The sequence below is a fragment of the Aquarana catesbeiana genome, linkage group LG01 (genome assembly GCF_042186555.1).
Source record: "Aquarana catesbeiana isolate 2022-GZ linkage group LG01, ASM4218655v1, whole genome shotgun sequence".
Taxonomy (NCBI): Eukaryota; Metazoa; Chordata; class Amphibia; order Anura; family Ranidae; genus Aquarana; species Aquarana catesbeiana.
Window position 1 is genome coordinate 742573511 of NC_133324.1, and position 12539 is coordinate 742586049.

The 12539-nt window shown below is 44.6% G+C and overlaps 1 protein-coding gene across 1 annotated transcript in view; it reads left to right on the plus strand.

Annotated features, from left to right (window-relative positions):
* TRIM2 (tripartite motif containing 2) overlaps positions 1 to 12539 on the plus strand; it is a 219081-nt gene that overhangs the window by 5650 nt on the left and 200892 nt on the right. The gene's annotated exons all lie outside the window — the stretch shown is intronic.

Consider the following 12539-nt stretch of genomic DNA (forward strand, 5'->3'; position numbering starts at 1 on the left):
TTGTTTTTGCGGTGTCAGACACACCGCAACACCAATCTAGGTATAGAGTCTCTGACGGAGACTCTTTACCACGTGATCAGCCGTGTCCAATCACGGCTGATCACAGTGTAAACAGGAAGAGCCCATGATTGGCTTTTCCTCACTCGCGTCTGTCAGACGCGAGTAGAGGAGAGCCGATTGGCTGCTCCTCTGACTGGGGGGTCTGTGCTGATTGATTATCAGCGCAGCCCCCTGAGAATGCCCACACTGGACCACCAGGGACAACACCAGGGATACCCACCACTAGTCACCACCAGGTATGCCACCCATGGCCACCAGGAATAACAATCAGTGCCCACAATGGATGCCAATCAGTGCCCACAATGGATGCCTGCCAATCAGTAATACTCATCAGTACCATCCATTAGTGTACATCAGTGCCACCTATCAGTGCCCATCCATGCCCATCTGTGCCCCCTATCAGTGCCCATTCATGCCACCTATCAGTGCAGACTTTCAGTGCCCATCAGCGCCACCTATGTGTACCCATCAGTGCCGCCTATCAGTGCCACCTATCAGTGCCGCCTATCAGTGCCCCATCAGTGCCGAATATTAGTGCCCATCATCAGTGCCCATCAGTACCACCTCATGAATGCTCGTCAGTGCCACCTCATCGGTGCCCATCAGTGCCGCCTTATCAGTGCCCGTCAGTGCAGCCTAATCAGAGAAGGAGAAAACAGAAACAAAAAAAAAAACTTTTTTTTTCAAAATTTTCTGGCTTTTTTTAATTTACTTAGCAGAAAATAAAAATCCCAGAGGTGATCAAATACCACCAAAAGAAAGCTCTATTTGTGGGACCAAAATGATAAAAATTTAGTTTGTGTACAGTGTAGCATGACAGCGCAATTGTCATTCAAAGTGCGACAGCGCTGAAAGCTGAAAATTGACGTGGGCAGGAAGGTGTATAAGTGCCCAGTATTGAAGTGGTTAAACAGATTCCAAACAAAAAACACATTCACGGTTTGAATTTCCTCCGTTCAAGAAAAATGTAGCATTCTACTCCTTTAAATTTTCTAATTTTCTCACCACCAACAATTAGAAGATCGAACAAATATTCTGAAAATGAAAAATGTAAAACAAAAAATTCTACTGATGTATGGCCAGCTTCAGAGTTTCAGAACTTGTATTATAAGGTTTTCAGCTAGCAATAAAGAGCTGCAGTATACTTTTAGACTGACAGAGAAATAAACTAAATGCTGAATTTAACTTATTTTGTAGCTGTACCTACTGTTGTGTCAGAATGAATCCCTGTTTTGGAGTTTGAATATTTTCTTTGTATGCTCAAATCTAATAATAGGTCAGCACAGCAGATGGTAACAGATCATTGGGATGTATCATATTTTATTCTTTAACGTTGAAGCGTGACAAAAAATGATTTTTGGCATTTGCATAGTAAAAAATAAGTTATCTCTAATGATGTGTGCCCCGTCTGTGGCTGCAGCAGTATTTGTTACATATCTTTCTTTTACTCGGGTAGCAGAGCTGAGACTTGTAGCCCTGACTGCAGTACATTGATCACTGTGGGTCACTTGCTGGACACCTCCTCCATTCATAAAAAGCTTTGCATTCTTTTCAGTGAATGCAAGGTGCACTGTGATTGGAGGAGATGGGAGGTGAACATCACTGTCTCCCTTTCTCCAAACACAGAACACCTCCCACTGATTGAAAAGTCTCACCACTGGACATTCGGCACATAAATGTAAGATATGTAACAAACCCTGCAGCAGCCAGGGACAGGGCATACATCATTACAGCTAACCTATATTTACTGTGCAACTGCGATATTTGTGTAGCGGGCACCTACTTTTAAGTAGGTGACCTTTCTTGTTAGCTTTCTGTTACAGGTAAATTTAGACAGGCTGATGCTATTTGCAGCAAGCCTGTTTTGTTTGATTTCCATATTTGAGTGACAGGTGGTTTATGTGTTGGTTTCGGCCAATTATTAATTTGCTTTGTAATCCCGGGACTCTCATATAAAAGCGGGGTCACATGGTTCCGGTGGAAGTCGAGTCCAGTCCAGTCCTGCTCTGAGGAGCGAGAGAGCCAGCCTGGTTCCCGGAGGGGAAGTTGGAGGTTTTCCCCTTCGGGGAGCCAATGGAGCTTCACCTTAGCGAGAAGGGTGGAGATCCAGTCCTCATGGAGGAACAGACGACATCTTGCCGCGTGTAGTCATGGATGTCGTAGGCCGTCCCTGCGGGGAGGGGAACGGGTCACAAAGAGATAAAGGAAACTGAGGATCATTGCGGGTGAAGTAGCAACAAAGCGGAAGGAAACTGGGCGATCGATCGTTTGTGAGTGGCGCATGGACTATTGATCACGAGAGTGAAAGCCCAAGGGAAAGGTACTGCCAGAGACTGAGGGTTTTTGGTGCACAAGTCAGTGAGATGGGCAGTAATGGCCTATGACTTTGAGTTCAGCATTACCCCGGGATTCCAATCAGTCAAGCGGGAGGAGTTATTCAGATTGGCTCTCCTTTAGCTTAATTTAGAAGTACCATGTCGGTGGGAAGTAGTGGTAAAGAGGTAGCGGTGAAGCTGCAAGCACACATGTAGAGATATGGATCGTTCCTTTTAAAGTTATCCAGATGAAGAAGTTATTCAGAGTGACTCTTTATCAACTCATTCTCTATCAAATCTACTTCCATCGTCCCTGATTGAAGAGGTCGTTTAAAAATGAATTCTTGACTACCCGCAATTGCACTCAGATTTTCCTATATGATTCATTGAAAGATGACAATGTAACAAAAGAGCATCTCAAAGGAAGACCTTCTCCCATCCCAGTTTATGTTGATGAATAACGCATTAAGAAAAAGCATTAAGGACTGTGACTTTTAAATCTATGGGCTGTGAGGGTTGAGTAGTAAACGTGAATTACGGATATAGCAAATATTAAGCCGCTCCTTTGGGGGTAAACGCTGCATTTGTATTGTGCAAAAATCATTTTTGGCCATGCTTCAGCTTTAAGTCATCTGCTGAAGACGTTGGCATGGCCATTTGTTGGCATCCATAAAGTTATAATTAATTAATGCCTCATCACGGCCTATTTACATTACAGGAAGGTAAATAGCAGTCCCAGATTTTTGGAATATTTAAAGCTTGCATGCTGTAAAATGCCAAAATCACCTGTCTTGTTTTTCTGTTAAAGGGAAAGTGCAATGTCATTTGAGTAAGCACTTGTTTTCAGTTATTTTTTAAGTGTTTACATAAAATTTTCTCCCATATATTTCATATTGTATTAATCGTAGATCAGTAAATAGATGAAGGGAAGATTGACCACTACATTGATTCGCCTAACTACTTGCAGTGGAGTCCCCCTCACACTGTAAGGGTTAAATGTTCAATTAGTCTAGGGATGCAGGAATGAGGTGTAATACCTACCTACCTGGGTCCAGCAGGCTTCCTCAATCCATGCTACCATTCCAGCGATGCCTCCTCTGTAGGGATGAGCTTCGAGTTCGAGTCGAACTCATGTTCGACTCGAACATTAGCTGTTCGCAAGTTCGCCGAACACCGAACAATTTGGGGTGTTCGCGGCAAATTCGAATGCCGCGGAACACCCTTTAAAAGTCTATGGGAGAAATCAAAAGTGCTAATTTTAAAGGCTTATATGCAAGTTATTGTCATAAAAAGTGTTTGGGGACCCGGGTCCTGCCCCAGGGGACATGTATCAATGCAAAAAAAAGTTTTAAAAACGGACGTTTTTTCAGGAGCAGTGATTTTAATAATGCTTAAAGTCAAACAATAAAAGTGTAATATCCCTTTAAATTTCGTACCTGGGGGGTGTCTATAGTATGCCTGTAAAGGGGCGCATGTTTCCTGTGTTTAGAACAGTCTGACAGCAAAATGACATTTGGAAGGAAAAAACACATTTAAAACTACCCGCGGCTATTGCATTGCCGACAATACACATAGAAGTTCATTGATAAAAACGGCATGGGAATTCCCCCCAGGGAAACCCCGAACCAAAATTAAAAAAAAAAAAAATGACGTGGGGGGGTCCCCCTAAATTCCATACCAGGCCCTTCAGGTCTGGTATGGATATTAAGGGGAACCCCGGCCAAAATTAAAAAAAAAAAAAATGACGTGGGGTTCCCCTAAATTCCATACCAGACCCTTCAGGTCTGGTATGGATTTTAAGGGGAACCCCGCGCCAAAAAAAAAAAAAAAAACGGCGTGGGGTTCCCCCAAAAATCCATACCAGACCCTTATCCGAGCACGCAACCTGGCAGGCCGCAGGAAAAGAGGGGGGGACGAGAGTGCGGCCCCCCCTCCTGAACCGTACCAGGCCACATGCCCTCAACATTGGGAGGGTGCTTTGGGGTAGCCCCCCAAAACACCTTGTCCCCATGTTGATGAGGACAAGGGCCTCATCCCCACAACCGTGGCCGGTGGTTGTGGGGGTCTGCGGGCGGGGGGCTTATCGGAATCTGGAAGCCCCCTTTAACAAGGGGACCCCCAGATCCCGGCCCCCCCCCTGTGTGAAATGGTAAGGGGGTACTTACCCCTACCATTTCACTAAAAAACTGTCAAAATAGTTAAAAATGACAAGAGACAGTTTTTGACAATTCCTTTATTTAAATGCTTCTTCTATCTTCCTTCATCTTCTTCTGGTTCTTCTGGCTCTTCTGGTTCTTCCTCCGGCGTTCTCGTCCAGCATCTTCTCTGCGGCGTCTTCTATCTTCTTCTCCTCGGGCCGCTCCGCACCCATGGCATGAGGGGAGGCTCCCGCTCTTCTCTTCATCTTCTTCTCTTCTTCATCTTCTTCATCTTCATCTTCTCTTCTTTTCTTCTGCGGGCCGCTCCGCATCCATGCATGGAGGGAGGCTCCCGCTGTGTGACGGCGTCTCCTCGTCTGACGGTTCTTAAATAATGGGGGGCGGGGCCACCCGGTGACCCCGCCCCCCTCTGACGCACGGGACATGACGGGACTTCCCTGTGGCATTCCCTGTGACGTCACAGGGAAGTCCCGTCAAGTCACCGTGCGTCAGAGGGGGGCAGGGTCACCGGGTGGCCCCGCCCCCCGTTATTTAAGAACCGTCAGACGAGGAGACGCCGTCACACAGCGGGAGCCTCCCTCCATGCATGGATGCGGAGCGGCCCGCAGAAGAAAAGAAGAGAAGATGAAGATGAAGAAGATGAAGAAGAGAAGAGGATGAAGAAGAAGATGAAGAGCGGGAGCCTCCCCTCATGCCATGGGTGCGGAGCGGCCCGAGGAGAAGAAGATAGAAGACGCCGCGGAGAAGATGCTGGACGAGAACGCCGGAGGAAGAACCAGAAGAGTCAGAAGAACCAGAAGAAGAAGAAGATGAAGGAAGATAGAAGAAGCATTTAAATAAAGGAATTGTCAAAAACTGTCTCTTGTCATTTTTAACTATTTTGACAGTTTTTTAGTGAAATGGTAGGGGTAAGTACCCCCTTACCATTTCACACAGGGGGGGGGCCGGGATCTGGGGGTCCCCTTGTTAAAGGGGGCTTCCAGATTCCGATAAGCCCCCCGCCCGCAGACCCCCACAACCACCGGCCACGGTTGTGGGGATGAGGCCCTTGTCCTCATCAACATGGGGACAAGGTGTTTTGGGGGGCTACCCCAAAGCACCCTCCCAATGTTGAGGGCATGTGGCCTGGTACGGTTCAGGAGGGGGGGGGCCGCACTCTCGTCCCCCCCTCTTTTCCTGCGGCCTGCCAGGTTGCGTGCTCGGATAAGGGTCTGGTATGGATTTTTGGGGGAACCCCACGCCGTTTTTTTTTTTTTTTTTGGCGCGGGGTTCCCCTTAAAATCCATACCAGACCTGAAGGGTCTGGTATGGAATTTAGGGGGAACCCCACGTCATTTTTTTTTTAAATTTTGGCCGGGGTTCCCCTTAATATCCATACCAGACCTGAAGGGCCTGGTATGGAATTTAGGGGGACCCCCCCACGTCATTTTTTTTTTTTTTAATTTTGGTTCGGGGTTTCCCTGGGGGGAATTCCCATGCCGTTTTTATCAATGAACTTCTATGTGTATTGTCGGCAATGCAATAGCCGCGGGTAGTTTTAAATGTGTTTTTTCCTTCCAAATGTCATTTTGCTGTCAGACTGTTCTAAACACAGGAAACATGCGCCCCTTTACAGGCATACTATAGACACCCCCCAGGTACGAAATTTAAAGGGATATTACACTTTTATTGTTTGACTTTAAGCATTATTAAAATCACTGCTCCTGAAAAAACGGCCGTTTTTAAAACTTTTTTTTGCATTGATCCATGTCCCCTGGGGCAGGACCCAGGTCCCCAAACACTTTTTATGACAATAACTTGCATATAAGCCTTTAAAATTAGCACTTTTGATTATTCATGTTCGTGTCCCATAGACTTTAACGGTGTTCGCGTGTTCGAGCGAACTTTTTTCCTGTTCGCATGTTCTGGTGCGAACCGAACAGGGGGGTGTTCGGCTCATCCCTACTCCTCTGCAATGCACAAATGCTTGCCTCCTCTTTGGGGTCCTTGGTGTCACCACGTACAATGCAGGGCTATAAATCCTACATTGTATGTGATGACCACCCACAGGCAGGATTGGCTCCCGTTGCTGTCAATCAAAGTCAGCTAGCCAATCAGGAGTGAGATGGGGGTGGGGCAGTACATGGCTCCTTGTCTGAATGGTCACAGGGAGCTGTGACTTGGTTCGGGTGCCCCCCATAGGTAGTTGCTTGCTGTGGGGGCACTCGACAGGAGGGAGGGGCCAGGAGCACAGAAGAGAGACCCGAGAAGAGAAGGATTTGGGCTGCTCTTTGCAAAACCACTGCACAGAGCACATAAGTATAGCATGTTTATTATTTTTATAGAAAAAAACACAAGACTTTATAATCAATTTAAGGCCTGGCTAGTAGGACTCAGGACTTGATATTTTGAGCCCTAGGCTAAATAATATCCTTGCACCTCTAATCTAAATGAGCATTAAACCCTGAAATATATCAGTCACCCATGGAGTGCATTGTTTACATTGGGTCAGCTTAGTGAGAAGAACCAGTAATGCATGACTATTGTGTAACACTAAAAGGCAGGAAGAAAAGCCTGCATATGTAATAAGCAAATACAGGGGGTCCCCGGGTTACGAACAGGATAGGGACTGTAGGTTTGTTCTTAAGTCGAATTTGTTTGTAAGTCGGAACAGTACCTTTTTTAAGTGCAAATCTAGTCTCAGAGACAGGATGTAAACCCAAATCAACAGAGAAAGGCAACCGGATGGCTGGGGTGGCATGGTTAGTTCAAATATGTTTTGTTTCTTTTATTTTTTTACTTTTTAATCACTTTTTTTTATTTGTATTTATTTGTAGCTTGTCGTTTACTTTTTTTTATTTTTGTATAATTTTCTTATTTTTAATATTATTTTTCTTATTCTTTACATTTTTTAATTTTTTTTTTTATTTTATTAATTTAATTATTACTTTATTTCTTATTTTTATTTTTTTTATCAATTTTTTTTTCACTTAACTTTATTGCTATCACACAGGAGGAAACAATTCCCTGTGTGATAGCAATTGGAGGTGACAGGTTCTCTTTATTGACCCTGTCACTTCCAAAACAGGAGTCCAGGATCACAGCTGAGCACAGCTCTCCCCTCTCACTATTTTCATGGCAGCAGCAACAGGAGACTGCAGAGAGGTACACTGTATGGCACAGCAGGGAGATGGATGGTGAAAGCAGCCATCAGAGGCCAGGCAGGCCGGCCGGCCGGGCGGCCGGCCGCGGTGCACCATCGCGGGGCAGCGGCGTAGGAAAGACCGGGGATCGTGGAGGCTTCGTAGGCCGCACAAGGCCTCGGCCACGACGGGCAGTTTCAGCGGCCTGGCAAGCCACCGGACCATACCAGGCCTGTGGATGGGCAGGCAGGAGGACGAAGGGGACCCGCAGCCAAGACAGGAACGGAGGAAAGGCTCAGGAGAGGAAGATTCGGCCAGCAGTGACGTCATTCGGGCCCCGTTCGTAAGTAGGGGTCGTTCGTAAGTCGGATGTTCGTAAGTCGGGGACCCCCTGTAATACATATATAAACATAAGCTATATCCAGATATAAGGTTTTAGAACAATAAACATACACTGATAAATTATTTACATTAAACTGATCTCTTATATATTTATAATAAAAGGATTCTGAAAAGACTCTCACTTTAACCACTTCATTACCGAGCCATAGTCATATGACGGCCTGAGATGGGATCTCCCATCCTGGGTGGCCGTCATATGACGTTCTGGGATTCCCAGCCGTCTAGGGGGCGCGCGCGCGCACGCCCGCGGCATTACTCGGGACCCGGTGTGTGTGTGTGATTGCCTGTTAACCGGGCCGGACCGTGGATCTGTGTGTGTAAACACACAGATCCACGTCCTGTCAGTTGAGAGGAGACCGATCTGTGTTCCCAGTACAGCGGAACACTGAATGGTCTCCTCCCCTTGTGCGTCCTCTCCCCCTACAGTTAGAATCACTCCCTTAGGAAACATAATTAACCCCTTGTGTCCCCCTAGTGGTTAACCCTTTCCCTGCCTGTTACATTTATACAGTAATCAATGCAATTTTATAGCATTGATCGCTGTATAAATGTGAATGGTGTCAAAAATGTGTCAAAAGTGTCCGATGTGTCCGCCATAATGTCGCAGTCACGAAAAAAAAAATCGCAGATCGCCTCTATTACTAGTAAAAAAAAAAATAAATAAATTTTTTTAAAAATGCCATAAATCTATCCCGTATTTTGTAGACGCTATAACTTTTGCGCAAACCAATCCATATACGCTTATTGCGATTTTTTTTACCAAATATATGTAGAAGGATATGTATCGGCCGAAACTGAGGAAAAAATGTATTTATTTTTTTTTAAATTGAGATATTTATTATAGCAAAAAGTAAAAAATATTGTGTTTTTTTCAAAATTGTTGCTCTTCTTTTGTTTATAGCGCAAAAAATAAAAACCGCAGAGGTGATCAAATACCACCAAAAGAAAGCTCTATTTGTGGGGAAAAAAGTACGTCAATTTTGTTTGGGTACAACGTCGCACAACCGCGCAATTCTCGTTTAAAGTGCGACAGCACTGAAAACTAAAAATTGGTCTGGGAAGGAAGGGGGTGAAAATGCCCTGTATTGAAGCGCTTAAATATACACAAATGTACATATCCAAGGCATTTTACTTGGTTTTACCTAATTATAAATTCCTTTTATTGTTGTATCTATGGAAGCAAGCCCGCATTTCTTTTATAGGCCCCACATGCCACTTTGACTTACCCAAAACTTAAAAACAAGGATCCTTGTGGTTTCACAGTTCCATAAACTTTAAACAATATCAGTCAACACATTCTACATGTAACTGATAACATAATTTGCTATTCATTTTATATTCTTATATACAATATTAAAGTGACAACATGTTCAGAGAGAAGCCTGCTGCCCCAGATGCTGCAGGGTGGCCCAGTTGAAGGTACTGTATATGGATAGGCGACCTTGCAATGGTTATAAACAGAGCTGACAATACACTTTCTGTTTTGTCAAGTGATATAAAACATATAGATTCTGTAAGTAGACATACTCAACAGACACTTTACACATACGTTCAAGCAGCCCATAGTGCATTGCAAACTTTTGCCCCCATATTGAGATAAATTAGACAGATGTTACCAATGTAACAAAGAAACTTTTCCACCAGCTTTGCCACCTGCAGAGTTTTTTGTGTTATTTATACCATGTTCACTGTCAGATATGGAATGCAAGTGTTACAATCACTAGTACTAGTACTAGAGAATAACATTTCTTCATACCTTGGCACCTTAGTGCTCTTTGTTGCGCTTATTCAAAAACTAGACAGACCATTAGAATACATCCTTTTATTAGTGTAGTTAAATCATTTATAGTGGAACTGTACTAAATTGGAGCACACAGAATTCTAGCCATAGATTTAACTTCTAGTATGCCCTCCTTGAGCCATGTGAGATATGCGCTCCCCGTTGCTGTTGCCATTTTCTCCCTGTCTTTTTTCTGTGAATCCTTGGAACACAGTTCCTGATGTGACCACTATGTCCCATGTCATTTTTGCCATTGTTCAGTACCTGAAACACGTTAGTGTTTTCTAACTGTAATGCAATTTTGTATACCATTATTGCATATGATATCTCAAAGACCAGTGAGGTACAAAGTGCAATTATCTATAGCAACTAATCAGATATTAGTTTGCTGTATTCAGATCATTTGAAGTAAACCCGTCATATATGATAAATATGAAGGCAGACATTGCTGACCTCCTTTGGAAAATGTTGATTGCCTGCTTTTTATGTTGACCCACTGACTTCCATAGATTCTAAGTTGCTGGCCTAGAACAAGTGTGCAGATCAGTAAAGTCAGAACTTCCTACGGGATATGCATATTTGTCTCAAGTCGGCAGATTAAAGTATTGAAGCTTAGAAAGGTGACCAGACAACTGGCAATTTCAGAAGGAGAGGTCAGCCTCCAGGTTTCTTTAATAGAAGTGTAGCACCCTCTACCAATAGGTAGGTGCTAGTAATGTTTTTTTTACTAGGAACTGTCATCACAGGAAAATTTAGGCAGGCCTATGCTGCAAGCTAGGCCTGTCTGTTTTGATCTGGGGACTGGGAGTGGTCAGAGTAGCAGTGGGTGTGACCATCTGTGCTCCAGTTCTGAGGCGCCTCCCCTGCTTCCAGGGAGAATATTCTAGAAGAGAGGGTGGGCCTAGAACTGGAGTGGCAGGCAGCTCATGTGGGAGCCCTGACCAATCCCCATCTGGCATTGGCAGGGGTGGGCCTCCTTTATAAGCTAAGGTAACATGCCACTGGGGGGAGATGTCGGCTGAGTGAAGTGAGGAATGGAATACTAGGCAGCAGGAGGAGGGCACCCCATCTGGGGGGTGTACCGATCGCAGGACAAGGCCCAGGGAGAGCTGTGAAGGAACTTTGCCTTTACACGGTCATTGACAATGTCTTTGTCACCACATGGTCATTGGTAAAGAACTCCTGGAGCAGAGGGGCAGGTAAAGCTGTCGGAACGTATGGTCCAGTCATGTTCCTCATCAAGGACACAGGGCAGTGGAAGGTCGGTGAATGATACCACAGTGGAGGGGTGGATGTGCAAAGAAGTCTGTGAGGGAACTTCTACACGGTCATTAGCAAAGTCTTCATCATTTACACAGTGAATGATGGGGAGTCCTGGATCAGAGGAGAGACTGTGGGGATATGTGTCAAGTCGATGTGGCCTGAGGGCACAGGATTTGCAAGCTGGGCTAGCTGGGAAATCCTGTGCCCTCAGCTAGCTGGGCTAGCTGGGAACAGTAGTCCACCATCCAATACAGAAATGCTTTTAAACTACTGGGTCTCTGGGGAGAGGTACTGCAGGCCTCAGGCCCAGTAGCAGCAAGCGACCAGAGCCTGCTTTTGGACTCATTCAGAGTGGGTCCTTCTAGTCTATAGAAGAGCATGTAACATTAATTTACCTCAGTATTAAGAAGTTTGTGCAGGAGGAAATAAGTTTTGAGCAGGAGGAGAAGAAATTCTGAGACCATCACTTTTACACGGTCAAAAGTGATGTCTTCATCTTTTACACGGTGACTGATGGGGAATTCTTAGAAGAAAAAGTCTGCGGGAGTGATGCAGAGGAGGAGCAACAGTCTGCATGTAGATGCTGGAGGAGATTCATACTCATTATAAATGCACATCCAATCTTTTGGCTGATATGACGGCAATTAAAGATTCTATAGGCATCCCATATCCCTATTCCCTATCCAAGTTGTACCCCCCAATAAAACAACAAAAAACAAAACCAGCAAAAGACTGTTCATGGTCTCTGTTATGCCGCGTACACACGACCGGTTTTTCCGTCAGAATAAACTCTGACGGTCTTTCCGACGGAGTTCCGACAGAGCTCCACTGAAAAGGACTTGCCTACACATGATCGCACCAAAGTCCGTTCGTTAAGAACGCGATGACATACGACGGGACTAGAAAAAGGAAGTTCAATAGCCAGTATAGCCAATAGCTGCCCTTGCATCGTTTTTGGTCCGTCGGAATAGCATACAGACGAACAGTTTTCCGGATAGGAATTGACTCCGTCGGAAAGATTTAAAACATGTTCTATTTCTAGGTCCGTCAGAATTTTTGAAAAAAAAAGTCCGATGAAGCCACACACGATCGACTATCCGATGAAATGATTCCGTCTGACCTTTTCTGCCGGAAAGTCCGGTCATGTGTACGCAGCATAAGTGATGTATGAAGTCTGGCAGCGGGGTGAATTGGTGGATTGTTTGTTAATAGCGGCAACTACATCGCTACAGAAGGTTTCCTTTAAAAAATACATTCCAATTGCTTTTTATACTGTTCTTTATAAATCATGATTGCACGACATTACTTAGCCTTATCAAATAAGTCTGATAGAATTTGGCTTGGAGTGGAGTTAAATTTGAATTGACGATGGATGTCTGGATGGATTTGTTTCTAAAACATAATGAATGGAAACATGAATAACAAAACCATAAATTAA